Raw genomic sequence first — 12,708 nt, 5'->3', positions numbered from 1 at the left:
TTTCCCACTTCTTCACTTACGCCTCGCTAATACATCCTCCAATAAACTGCTGTCCAGACACCCTTTGTCTCCCAGCTCCTGGCTGTGGACAGTGGCAGGCTACACCACCACTTTGAGCTCAACAGTAACTTCCACGCAATGGAAGCAATAACCCCTACCAGTACCGACTTCCCAGAATCCTCTGGAAGTGGCAATAAGTTTAATAAACAAACCAATTGAAGTTCTATTAATGTGTAAAATTTCATTGCACGCTACATACAGTACACTTGATGCTACAGTAACATAACAACGCAAGAACACAGAATGACATGAACCGGCTATTTAGCCCATTTAGAAGAGAGTATAATGCAGAGAGTATCCAGCAATGCATTAAGCCTCAATTCCCCAAGGGTCTGCTTGCCATCTACTCCATGGCCTGGCAAGCTGTTCCAAGGATTAACAACTCTCTGCTTTAAAAAAAGCTTCTTGATATCCATGAGGAATTTACCTTTAGCTATTTTCCACCTGTGCTCCTTTGTTTAACTCAACCAAATACATCACACTTTAGAATAAGATGCCAATAATCATCATAATTTCCACTACAATAATCATCATAATTTCCACTACAATAATCTTCATAATTTCCATTGCACTTGTAAAATGTGCCTTTATAAGTCTAAACTGTCTGGATATTCCTTGTCTTTTCCGTTGTGAATCTCTAAAGAGCGGCCATTTTGGTTCCGGGTCCGAGCCTGTCCTTCAGTGCCGTTCGGTGACCTGACACCTAGGACCCCGCCAGGCTGTGACCCTGCGAGGAGAGGGTCTGAACTACAGGCCCCGATCCCTGCCTCGGCTGAGCGTGTTGCCATGACACCTCAGCTCACATCACCAACTCAGCTGCACACAGGACGGGGGAAAAATAATCCCACAGCCACTTCACCTCAACACAAGCGCAGCCGATTAACAGAGAAGCCACTCCACAAGCTAATCAGAGGGGTTTTTACAGTTTACACCATAAAGTGTTCAGTGTTAAATCAACACTAGCAGAGCACATTTTGCTTTGATGAAGTACCCTACATTTTATCAACTCTGACAATACATCTTGAGCCCATATAAAATCTTTTTCCACTGAACATTTTACTGTGAATGCAGAGCCAGGATACAGTGCAGTTTACAGGGATACTGATACTAAAATGTACACCTTTAAAACATTTTACAGGAGGCCCAGATTATTAAATATACATTTTTTGTCACCCACTGGCATTTATATAACATCTATTCAGATCAACACCATAAACTGTGATCGCAAGACACAATGGTATTCATGTAGACATCTCATAAGCAAAGCGAAAGTCACAAGTGTACACGCACTCACACAAAAATAAGAACATTCTTTTGTGTACTCTTTTCTGATATTTTGTGTCTATCGGAAAACCCCAAATGCAAAAGTGTCAAGGGTAACAGCTTGTAATTCTCCACACTCAAAAAGAGTACTGATGCCACTCTTCTGCAAATAATACAATGCATGGCATCATCCTTCACAGCCAGGAAGTGTTGATACAATACCAAATCAATGTGTGCTACAGATTCCACTGCAAATAGGCCCATGAAGGGTGTTGCAACGGCAGCTCGAGCCTAGCATACTTACAGGAGAATTTTCCAATTTTCAGAAGTCCGAAAAAAAAAGACAGTGCCAAAGAAATGACTCTAGGATTTAACACAGACAGAAAGCTGCAATAACCCTCCACAGATGATGTTAGTCTCAACTCTGCCAGATGGAAAAATAATATTTTCCAAACCTGCAGTGCCATGGCACTGAAGTAACAGAGTCAGAGAAGGAAACAAAAAGGGGGAGAGGGGAGGAGGGGGGAGGACAACGAAATGGAAAACCAAACACGGCACAAATGATGCGTTAAAAGAGTACAAGTTGCACAATCGGCGATTGTCCAAAAGGGAAGGAAATCTCAGCGGCCTCTGGGAACGCAGAGAAACCCAAAAACGCCCCTATGGCCGAGCGCATCTTAATGGGAAAACGAAAGCCGCTACGCTTATCTGTCACGACGTTATTTACCCTAAACCCCCCCCCCCGGGAGGACTCCTTCCGCGCTCCTCCCAAGGAAAAGTGAGAAAGATAATTGAGGTCATAAGGCAGTTACTGAGGGGCAGTTCTGCAGCTGCAGCTGTGGGGCCGATGACTCGGCGTCTGCGCCCAGACCCCGGGTCCCACCCCGATAGCAAACATGTATCCTTTCCCCACTGATCCATTCATTAAAGGAAAAGATCGCAAAGAAAGATACGATTGGTAACTGATTAGTGGAAAAAGCAATGGGATTTAAATGGGATTTAAAGCACGAGAGGACTTTTACTGTCGTCCCAGTCCAGTCAAAAGTTCCTCTTGTTTTTCATTTGACAATATGGAATGTAGTGGAATTTAGAATATTATTTCTTTAGCTCTCCCAAATTGGGGTGAACAGAATTCAACTATGATGGAAAAGGATATGCTATATGGGTAATGAGCAGTTATATTTATACCAGTATAAAGATTCACGTCTTTCAAATCACTGGAAACGGTTTTATCAATACCCCTTTAGAATACTGTGACATATGTTTGCCATTGTCATATAAATGTAAAGCATTGTAATACTGAATAAATCATTCTGTAAAGGGTTGCATGGCAATAGAATAGAATCAGAAGGCAAGGATACAAGATGTGACCTGACAATCTAACTCTCTCAGATCACAGGCCCCAAAAATACAACACAAATTGTTGCAATTTTCCTTTTCTATTTCTATACAGCCGCACGGTATATACAGAAATCAGTTTATTAAATCCATCCAGAGAACCAGCGCTTTATCTTGCTGACAAAAAGACAGAAAATTGCATTGCATTGAAAACTGCAAATTCAATGAGTCTGACTCCTCACTCAGGCTGATTCTATCTCGGGGTTCAAAAGGCAGAGGATGCTGTTTGCGCACAATGGACCACAGGCCATCACAAAGGTGGACCCATATCAAAGGGGCTTTTCACATTGGTGACTCCACAACTCAGGGAGACATATTTGACGTTTCCAGAGGCTGAAATCACAGTGAAAAATGCCTACAAGTCTCCGCAATAGATTGCTGCCTGCTCATCTGAGATTATCTTGATTGTGCGGTTGGGGGTGGGGGGGTAGGGGCGGGGATTTTCTTGTACTTACGTCCGAGGAAGCAGTACTAATGACAAATGGCCAAGTCGCCTAAAGACAAGTGGCCGTTGACATGGCGATCTGGCAGAGGAAAAGCCTCGTACAGCCAATAGCATTGCAGCATCCCTCCGTCTATGCAGCAGCAATAATGTTCACATTGAAGAACAGCAGAACCTCTTAAGTTGACCAAATGGATTCATAATAAAACAAGCCCTGCCCTTCTGTGGCATAGCTGTTGGCATAGATTGCCAAACAGCCTATCAGGCACCAGGCAGACCAGAACTGCTGTAAAACAGCCAAAACACATTTCTCCAGCTGGTATCTACAACAATGTATTACCAGGTTGCAAATGTAGCACTCATTGTGAATATTTTTTTGTGTGGAACAAACAGAATAGGAAGACTCCTCTGCATCAACAGGAAGAACTATGAATCATTGAAAATACAGCAGTATACTATTACCGGTGTTTAAAAAATAAGGCAAAGACATTTTCTACACTTTACCAATTCAAACTGCTACAGGTACAAATTTCCACATATCTCTGTTCCCATGTGATGCAGCTTTCTGCAGCTTTTTTTTTTTTTAGCTGCTTTGTCATAGATGGGAGATTCATTTGAGGGGAGTGGGGGGTCCACAGCCTCCTCCACATGGCAAAGAGCGATGTCATTGACAAAATACATCGCCCAGATTAAATATGATTGTTTCCTCACTGTTTTAACAGCGTTGACATTGCACCCCAGGATGCAGATGTGCTTTGATTGAGACTATGTGTGGATATATACAGTTTGTGTACTTCGGTAGAAAGCTGTTATTTAAGCTCCGTGGATGTCCATGAGTAACGATGATTACGTAATGATTTTCAAATGTAATTTTTGACACTTTGACGCCACAAAAAACTTGTCCCATTGAGGTTTGTTGTGCCAGGGTGAGCTGCAGTGGATATCTAAAAAACTTGTCAAATCCCACAGAAATAATCTGGATGGATAGATAACACTGCAGGTAAGAGGAAACATAGCTCAATTTAGTTTTTGGGTGAACTGCCCCTTTAATACTGCAAATAGGTTTGCTGTTCTGAGAAGAACAGTCATCAATCTTTGAACTGTTTTCGACAGTTTTAGTAGTGCTTATATCGGTCTCTCTCCCGTACGCTGAAGCTCAGTCTTACCTTTTACATTATATGGCATTTAATTTAAGTTCTTGGCAGGAACAACACTGGATTGTTACTACTTCAAAATAGTACTGAAATCTACTTCAGCATAGTGCTCACTGCTGTGTCTGAAAGGATTATCAAGGCTACTGTCCCCAGGTTTCTTTTATTTCTACAACACAATGTTGTATTCTTAAAACAAGCACACGGCTCAGAGGATACTCTGTATATTGTAGTTGCTGGTCCAGTCTCAGAATGCATGCTTTATTGGCTAACACCAAAGAGAACCATGCAATGCAACCATGCAGCATCATACTGAGCACCTTTTGTCAAAAGTCAAAAGTTTGTGATACTGTTCTTCTAATTTAATTCATTGGATGTTTATACATTCTTCTGTAGTTAGGGTTTGGTCTTTGTATTTTAAGCCAATTGCTGCATAGTTCCTGTGAAGGTGGACACCAGAACACGTTCCTAAATATCTAAAATGTATACTTCTTCAGCTTCAGTTTGATTTGATCACAAACAGACAGGATAAAATACAGTTTAAACAAACACTTTTTTTTTTAGCTTTTTATTTTTTCAAACACTATTGGCCAATGAATTTTGGTTGCAATTTTGCATAGTAACAATCTTGTTGTTTTAATATTAATTTAATAACAATATGCATGCTATCATTAACTACAGGTATAACCAAAGGTCTTTCGTCATCCATCACTCACCAAATTATGTCCCCAAAGCAATGATCAATAGTTTCACATCAGGCTCACTCTCTACTATTAAATTAGGGTTTTTCACTGTTGAAGGCAAAGCTTGGTAGGACTACCATGTTTTTGGCCAAAACAAAATGCCATTGCTAAGTCTCTTAGCAAATATTATTCTTATTCCTCTTTCTTCTTACACTATGTTGAACTGTTGATCACATACAATTATTTTAATTGCAGTGGAAAACAACATTTGCTTATTCAATAGCAGGCCTAGTCTCAATTCAGCCTTACAGTGAAAATCTTCAATATTCCTATCTTTGTAAATATTAAGTAAATGCACAGAAAAATTATCGGAATTAAATCAGCTGTAACAGAGTTTATGTGAGTCCAATAGGGATCACATGTACTCTGCTATAGTGAAAATTACTCTGATTTTACACTGAACATTTTGTTGTGTACATATTTTCTTCTTAATCTTATTAGCATCAACGTAGGTGTTCATATTCACAGTTTGGTATACACTGGTCAATTTCAATAAGCGAATCCAGAGGGATCAAGTTGATCAATCAGTCGTTCGTGAGATCACTGAGAACGCAAATCGGCCGACCCCAAGTTTACAAGACTCGACCGCAATACTCCTCTCTCCATGGTGCTGAAACGGTTGCCCAGGTGACGTTTCATCGGGGCACCCGCCATGGAGTTAGGCTATTCGGTTGACTCGTCTAACTGCAGGAGATCTCGATGTGGCCTTTTTAACGTTTCCCATCACAAGGACATTAAGCAAGGACACTAAGCAGCTAAGACAGCTTGGTTAAAAGGTCGCATCAATCAATTATGAAATGTCTATATTATAAGTTCGAATATACTATTAATTAAAAAAAAGGCTACATTAAGTAGCCTAAAAAATCTGAATAATGGTCCTTATCGCTACAGTTGTCCGCTTTGTGTCACTTCATTGTCGTTTAGTTTTTGGGGTCTGTTTTCAAAAAGCTATACTTTTTTCTTTATTTTCTGTCACCATACAATGAACGCTTGATTATAATTTTCAGTCCAGAAAATATTAATTGTTACTAATAGCTAATGCATAGCCAATTTGTAACCTGGAGGCATCTAGTTAACAGTGCGTGAGCCTATATTAAATGTTAAATAATGGATCTTGATATTTTTGGTTGTTTTTGCTTTTGATGTTTACTTCCGTATCTTGGGTTAGCCTATCAATATGTGATGTTGCAAGCTATATTTGGTATATTTGCATTATATTTGGGTGTCCGTAAAGCTTCACACGTGCAAAGAGGTACAATTTACCCAGATATTCAGATATTCAATAATGCTATACGTTAGACGCTTTGCATTTAAGTTTAGGCATGTTGCCCTTTATCTATTTCCTTGTCCTTGATAATTCACAATAAATAAGACAACCTCCAGTCGAACATTCTCATAATCACAGAGTCTTCAGACTTTCATTTTTTGACACAAGTACCAAGGCTACTCAGTTGGTGATTCAGATCAAAAAATTTTCAAACGCGCCGCTTAGTCTGACATTGTATTCCGGCAAACAATAAGCACTTACACACCAGCCCACAAAAGAATAAAGACGCGTACTCTACATTCAACATGTTCGACTACATTAGGCTATATGTGTAGCCTACTGTGTTCACTCTGCCTTACTTCTATATTTCAGTCACTTTCTGTCAGTTTGCGCTGTAACATGCAAATACATTACGTATTAATATAGCTTGGTTTAGGAATTGATATGAATTACCTCTTGTGTGGTGTGTCGGAGCAGAATAAACCTATCCCGCCGAGTCTTCTCTTTGCTTCAGTTTGTAATCAGTGTCGCTGGCGGAACCTCCGATGCAATAAGCATTCGGACATACATACATGGAGCACGCACCGAACAGGAGAGGAATGGTGAGGGGAAAAAAACATTGAACAAACCAGGTTCTTACCGTAAAAAAAATAGAAATGTTCAGTATTCCCACAACGAATCACGCTTATTCATTTGAAGGACGCAGACGATACGCTATTTCTTTGACGTGAACCAAGATTTGACGGCACAGCTGCTGTCGCTGCTGTTAACCCCCCTTTGCTTCAGCTCAGGAGCTCGTTTCGTTCGCCTTTGACCAAACTGATGCGCGCTACACGGATCGCCGTGCACGACTCGGCGTCAGATTGCTTCCTTACACCCACAAGGTGCAAATTATGTCGTGCAGGTTGCATATCCTTCTCTTCGATGTGACACCGTACATTGAAGCCCAAATATCTAGAATAGAGGAGAAAGGAATCCTCTGTATGTACTTAATCGCAGTTAAGTGTTCCACCACGTGTGAAACAACTCTCTCCACCTTAAATAGTTTATTATGCATGCTTCATGCTAATTGGAGGCTTAGTATTCTGTTATTGCAAACCGTTTTATCTTCAAACTGAAAACGAGCATTATGCTGTGCAGCCAATAATACAATCTCTCTCTCTCTCTCTCTCTCTCTCTCTCTCTCTCTCTCTCTCTCTCTCTCTCTCTCTCTCTCTCTCTCTCTCTGTAGTATGTGTGTGTGTGCTTGTGTGATATCTGGGAGAATTTTTAGCTATTGGCTCTCGATTATGGTTTGCAGAAAGGTGTACCTCAGCCTACATCAGCACATATTGCCTCTTTTCAGTCCAAAATGGAATTGCTTTTTCAGTCAGTTTGTCTGATATCAGGGCTGATGGAGCTCTTAGCTGCTAACTTTCACATTTTAGATAAATCCTAACTCCCCAGAAGCACATTTTCACTCGCGGTGGTGGAATCAAATAAATTATCGTGTATAATATGCAGCCTGAATCTGGTACAGTCATAGGGTACAACCATACATTTTACATGTAATATGTCAGCACTATCGTACATTTCACAATCTAAAAGCATTGACCTGTACTCTGTGCATTATGTGTTCCCATATGTCCTTTTTAAAAGAAACCTCCAATGTGGGAAAATATGAGTGAATTATTTGAAGGTGATTGCACTCTGAAAAAAATACTATGATTTCAAATGTATTTGAAGCATAAGAGTCATATTTAAGATATGTTTATACCTATGGTGATTTATTTAGACACTTTTCGTGTTCAAAAATCAATACAAACATTATCCCGCACTCATTTTAAATGGAAGTAGAGCAGCTTGCCTTTCATGTAATGCTGCATAATATGCTATTTTTAATAAAATATATAACAATACAGCTGAAATCTGCAGTTGATTTACATTGAGGGGTTTGGTTATCATTACTGGTTAAAATGATTTAAAAAAATGTTAAACCAACATGCCAAACCATCCAGTGGTAGCACATATCCAGCATCTGCATTTTAAGCCAATGGCATTAAATATTAATTTCATACAGTACTTACAAGTTACCTGAACTTTCTAGAATCTTCAGTATAACGTACACCAGTTTCTCATGATGTGCAGCCACGTTACAACAACGTCTTTAAATTGATTTGCCTGCAGGAATTTGCTGACTCCTGTGGCTTCTGGCTGTCGTTCATGCTGCAAAGCGTGTCGGACGGGTTCAAAATCTCTTATATTAGGAATTCCCAGTCTTTTTCAGAACACCCACCCAATGAAATGGTTAACTTATCCTACCTTTATGTAACACCACCACAGGCTGCAGTGCAGTCACTCTCTGACACAGAAGCACATGAAAGCATTCTTAATATGTGGTAGAATGAACAGGGAGACTAATTTATACTCTCAGAAATAAAGGTACACAAGGGTACACATTATGTACAAGTATAAAACTGTCCCTCTAAAGGTACTAGTGACAAGCAATTGTACCTTTCTAGGTGCTGAATGGTACCTTTTTTCTGGTAAAGGTACAGTTCTGTACCTTCAAGGGGTACTGCCACAGTGACAAGCAATTGTACTAGGTACAGAATTTGTACCCTTGTGTACCTTTATTTCTGAGAGTGTAGCATAGCAGTTAGGGAACTGGGCTTGCACCTCCAAGGTTGGAAGTTTGATTGACAGGTGAGGCATTGCCTTTTCACTTGTGCAAGGTACTTAACCTGAATTGCTCCAGTAAATATTCAGCTGCATAACTGGTGTACATGTAAAAAAATGTTAGCATAAGTCACGTAAGTTGTGTAAGTCACTTTGGATAAGAACATTTGCTAAATGCCTGAAATATATTGGAAAATGATAAATATCAGCATTAATAAAATTAGCACAATGGCAATACATATTTGTAACAAATGCATTATTAGTAACAATATTGCTTCAGTAAGTATCCAGACAAAAATCCGGTTTGTTTTATCTGTAAATATTTTGAATGAATAATATAGACTATAAACCATATAAATATAAATGATGTTATTAAAATGCTTTTTTTCATTTTGATGAGGATGATCTGAGGCCTATTTGCAGACTCCCTCTAAGTCACGAAGTAACACCTTTCTGTTGTGTGGGAGCGTGAAAAGCATTCTCAGCTGGAGACAATTGTATTTTCTGCCTGAAAGGGACTGTACGGATTTAGTCTCTTCTTACATCTCAAAATGGTGCATACCCTTAAACCAAGTATAGAAAGCAATGCCTTTTCTTTACAATAATTTACAGTAACCTGTGAGGGAAGAATTTTTCTTTCTTAGGGTTTAAATGTGTAGTCATACTTGTATCTGATGTATTTTTATACGTCTACTGTAAAATTGAAATACTCTTGAAAGCTGCTTAAATACTCTTCTAATAAGATGATATTGACAATAAGCATGCCAGTGGGACATTCCACTTAGGAATCAATTAAACAAAGGAAATCCAGAGATTGTTATGGGTTGATAAAAACAGTGACACATATGGCAAACAATTTAAGGTCTGAGCAAGAAGTGATGACTATGCTCCCTCTGCTGGTTACTCAAAGCACAGATATTGAAACAGCCCGGAAATTTTTTCTTCTACAACTGTATGTATTGTAATTTTGTGAAAGCTACAGCAACCTATTGTTCTGAAAGTTGGTATTGCTATTGTATTTATTGGGCAAAATATATACATTTTTAATATAAATTCATGCAGATTTAAGTTAAAATGCCTCTCAATGCAACCTGTATACAACCTTTATGTAGTCTGCAGTCTTCAACTAACTGCAGTGTTGTTTCCATAATTTAAACAAAATGCAAAAGACGCCAAAAATATGGCGAATGAAATTCAATATGGCCAAATGTAAAGTTCTGCATGTGGGAAATAAAAACATAAGGCAGGATTACTTTATGGGAGGAACAAAATTGGAATGTGCTCACTTTGAAAAAGACATAATGGCTGATAAAAGTCTTTCAGGTTCGTGGCATTGTGCTGTAGCAGTAAAAAAAGAAAGAAAAAAAAGGCCAACATGATGCTGAGATATATAGCTGAAAGTATTGAGTATAAACCCTAGGAAGTTGTACTTATCTTATACAATACATTTGTTAGACCACACTTGGAGTATTGTGTGCAGTTCTGGGGACCGTACTACAAGAAAGATACAGAGGGAAACCAAACTGTTTCCTGGTATGAAATACAAAAGCTATGAGGAAAGACTTAAGATGCTTGACGCTTAGTAAAAGGAGACTTGATTTGATTGAGGTTTTTAAATTCATGAAGGGTATTAACAAAATAAACTACAGGAGGTTCTTCAGGTTGAGTCCTGTTTGTAGAATAAGGGGACATAAATGGAAATTAGCAAAAGGTAAAAGGTCAGTGTCTGGAATAGCCTGCCAGGTCACATGTTATGCGTTGTGTTGCGTTGCGTTGCATTGCGTTATGTTATGTTATGTTATGTTATGTTATGTTATGTTATGTTATGTTATGTTACGTTACATTACGTTACGCTACATTACGTTACGTTACGTTACGTTACGTTACTTTATGTTATGTTATGTTATGTTACGTTATGTTATGTTATATAATTGTCAGTGAGGATCAGGAAATCCTTGTTCGTATTTTCAAACCTAGAAACAGTGACCTTCAGTGTTGCAGTCAGTCATTACGGTTCCAGTGATGGACTTACACACCACCTTTCCAAAATGACTCGTGAGAAGGGTTGTCATTACAGCCATATGACACATGATCCCCCTAAGGCTATTGTAAGGCATTGTTTACGCTCACAGTTTCCGTATAATCAATACTGTATATTTGGTTGATTGTTCAGATATGATTTATTGTGGGATGTATGTCTAGTCCCATGCATTTAGACAGACTACGCATTTCTCCTAATCATCGCACTCAGCATTTTTTATTTTTTCAGACCTAACAACCAGCTGTACGGCTGGACATCCAGCAATTTCTGTCATTTTGTATTAGAATGCTAATTATCAGTAGAATGTTGGGGATCAGAGAAGACTATGAAGTTATTTATTGTCAAATTCAACCCATGCTAGCGTGAGGTGATTCAAATTTGATTCATATGGGTCATCCAGGCTACATAAATTAAATGTAACACGCATGGATTTTTACCTGAAATCTAATGTAACCTATGTTACACAAGGACACAATCATAAACAGGGCTAACGAGGGCTTCATTATCAATTGGACCAATCGCAGTTTCTTTTACTAACATCTCATGTGTAGTCATAGTAACTCCCTGATAACACTTCTCACTCTTCACTTGAGAATGACTTGTTTTTCTCTTCTCATGTGCTTGACCTATATTTTCTGGAGGGAACTCCAAAAAGAAACAGGCCTGTGTCTCACATCCTTTGAATAAAAAGCTGGAAGACAAACTGACGGTGCAAATAAATTTTCTTGGCACAGTTAAGTTAGATACAGTACCATGGAAGTGGTGTTTGAATGAATAAGACGCTCTTGCCAAAATGAGTCAGTGTCTCGTTTGAAGAATCTGAGTCTAAGCTTCTCTCTGATCTTGGCAGCTATGTTAAGAAGTTATCTTCTTTCATGAGGACACTGTTTGTTTTTGCTATTTGTGGTGATCATGTGGCATATAATTTGGTTATTTAAATCAACAGCTCCCCAGTAATTCAAAATGTACTTGTAGGCTAACTTAAAAGATATGAGGGTTCAAATCTCAATTGGGGTGCTGACATTTCACCTTTTGGCAAGGGGCATAATCTGAACTGTGAATTGCTTTGCTAAAATATCTGCACAAATGCATTGTATGCAAAAATGTAATCTTTGTAAGTCACTCTGGATAAATGCTGAAATGGAATGTAAAAAAGATCAAACACTCTTAGAAATAAATAGATTAATGAGATTAATAACAGCATTACAAAGTAATGTGTTCCGTTCATTATGTGCTCAGTGTTTGGAGTGGGCAGTATTTGTCAGTCCTTGTCAAGGACAAGTGCGATTTTAAAGTGGAATTTTAATAGCGTTTGGAAAATTTGACTGCAATGTGATTTTTACCTGTAACAAATTTACACTGAGTCGTGTTCATTTATGTTCCATCATGTCTAATTTGTAGGTAAATCTCATTAGACATGATACTAAAGTTTATACTGAAGGGATATTTTATGTTTATGACTTACGCGTGAGAGTGTTTCACATAGTTTCTAATACCAGGTCTTACTGAAATACAGGAGTTGTATTGTGCAGAGTCTGTCTGTGCAGAGTGTGAGCCTGTTATCTTAGCCATGCAATGGTTCATTATGAATCGCCCCAGGCGTTCCCACCCATAGTCGGCACAAGCACCATCAGGATTCATTTGTGGGAGTGTCACAGCACCATGTTCCCCTGCTTTCGCTGGAT

General features: G+C 38.9%; 1 protein-coding gene across 3 annotated transcripts in view; it reads right to left on the bottom strand.

Annotated features, from left to right (window-relative positions):
- The window catches only part of LOC118224279 (ecto-NOX disulfide-thiol exchanger 1-like), a 68,728-nt gene extending 61,252 nt beyond the window's left edge, over positions 1-7,476 (bottom strand). For 2 of the 3 annotated variants that reach the window (XM_035411626.1, XM_035411628.1), the window contains exon 1: positions 6,965-7,476. The gene's annotated coding sequence lies outside the window, so the exon portion shown is untranslated. Of the gene's footprint in view, positions 1-6,777 lie in introns of all 3 variants that reach the window. The other variant, XM_035411627.1, reaches the window with a different exon arrangement.
- Between the last annotated feature and the right edge of the window lie 5,232 nt (positions 7,477-12,708).

The sequence above is a fragment of the Anguilla anguilla genome, chromosome 3 (genome assembly GCF_013347855.1).
Source record: "Anguilla anguilla isolate fAngAng1 chromosome 3, fAngAng1.pri, whole genome shotgun sequence".
Lineage (NCBI taxonomy): Eukaryota > Metazoa > Chordata > Actinopteri > Anguilliformes > Anguillidae > Anguilla > Anguilla anguilla.
The sequence above is the reverse complement of the archived record's forward strand: the minus strand, read 5'-3'. Positions and strand labels throughout refer to the sequence as shown.